The following is a 2110-nucleotide window of genomic DNA, read 5'->3' on the forward strand; positions in this document are numbered from 1 at the left end:
TGTTCTTTTCTTTTTATTTTTTTTTTGTTATTTTTTCCAGTTAATTAAGGCCCGGGGGGGGGGGGGTTCTCATGTAATTTCAGCATTTTGTTTAAATCTTTGCATGAAAAACAACATCCTCTGTCAGTAAAAGTTGTTGGTGATTATGATTAAGCCTCATCTGTATTATCAAATCAAAACTTATATCCAAAACACAATAATAAGACATTTTTCCCATGTTACAAGGGAAATAATCCTCCAGTGGAACTCATCAGTGTTAAGGAACTATTGTCTTAAACAAGCTTCTACATCTTCATGAAAAGTAACTTGTAAGTTAGTTTTGTCTTCGTAAGATTTTGTGTTTTTGCAGTGTGGATAAATTATTACTGCATCCAGCACAACATTTCCAACCACTCACACCAACAGGCAATTAGGATAATCTAAATTAGTCAGCATACATGTTTTTGAGTGGCTGTGCAAACTGGAGTAACCGAGGAAGAAATCCCACATAAGAGGAAAAGAAGCATACAGCGGGTAACACTGGGGAACTTGATTTGTCCTCAGTTGAACCTTTCATAAATTTAGTCTGACATTAGTGGCATCTGTAGTGTTTGTGAGCACCAAAGCTCAATGATGAGAGAGCAGAGTCTGGTGGTTGCCATAGGAACAAGGGTTTGAAATTTTTCTTGGTTAAGGCAGGAGTTAGTCACGATAAGGAACCGATTATCATTAGTATCCAGCTGTTTAGAAAGAATGGACGCCACCAGTAATATATTTACCAAGGATGGCTGCACCCACACACACATTTCATAGCGTGTGTGTGTGTGCGTGTGTGTGTGTGTGTGTGTGTGTGCGTGCACATGTCAGTGTGTTTCAGAAAGACAAAGAGAGCTGAACAGGGGAGAAGAGAGGCAGCTGGACTTTGTCAGGTCCATTGAGAGACATTCTTGTTAGTGTAGCATAACCTTCCTACTGCTCTCTTGATAACACTGGCACCTCTCTGTCACACACACACACACACACACACACACACACACACACACACACATAAACACACACACACACACACACACACACACACACACATGCTGATTCCAGCCCCCACACACACTCATATCACTGTACAGCTACGTTTAATACCATGGGAACCAGACTGTGGGTTTTACTGTGTCCACACTGACACACACAAACACAGATCCTGTGTTTCAGTGACCTCATAGTGGAAAGACTTGGTCCAGATAGCATCTCTTATCACTTTGTGACCACGCAGACATACCTCTGCATTCACAGAAACACACACATACAGAATATATGCAACACAGAGGAAAAAGTTCAGCCAAACTCATTTCAAAAAGAGGTGTGATGTCACTGACTATATAAGGTTATGAAATCATGAAACATAACTTGAATCTATTTCTTAATATAAGCAAGAAAATAATTGATGTCAGTTTTTTTCCCTTTACAGATTTTGTTTGTGTTGTTGCTATCTTTGAACACATTATTTAAATATTAGTGGTGGTGTATGTTTATGTATCCAATTCTTGTTTTTGAAACTCATTATTAGTTTATGTAAACACTGAAAATGTTTATGTTTGTTCATGCAATCAGCAGGTTGTACTTATATCTATCACTGTCAATTTGAAAAACATAAATTTTGATTTCATTTTTTCCCCCCAGCACAATTTAGAGTTAGGCTAAACAATTTAAGCTAGAAGCTTCAAATTAGTGGCAGCCTACAGTATTTTCTGCTTATGTTAGCCATATAGCACTTATTAACATCACAACCTTATCTCGTCGGCTTGATCTGTAAATTGTAGCCGTGGGTAACCAACAGACAAATAAAAATGGTGTAACAAGACATGAGCGGGGAGAAGTCCTGCTGACCAGATGCTCCAGTGATGATGTCCAGACTAGCTTCTGCACCGTGGTTAATCCATTTACAGCTCACCACAGACTGTTGTGTGTGTAGGTTTCTCCCATAATATACGTGTGTGTTTGTTGTGCTGTGGTTGGCCGCTGGCACTGGTTCTGTGTCTCTGGCCTACCAGACAAAAGGTTAACTGGATTTGGTTAGGATGTAATTGATGGATCCTTTCTCTTTATGTGTTTATGTGTGAGTGTGTGCTGTGGG

The sequence above is a fragment of the Poecilia latipinna genome, unplaced genomic scaffold (genome assembly GCF_001443285.1).
Source record: "Poecilia latipinna isolate Pla-1442-1.1 unplaced genomic scaffold, P_latipinna-1.0 Scaffold660, whole genome shotgun sequence".
Classification (NCBI taxonomy): Eukaryota; Metazoa; Chordata; class Actinopteri; order Cyprinodontiformes; family Poeciliidae; genus Poecilia; species Poecilia latipinna.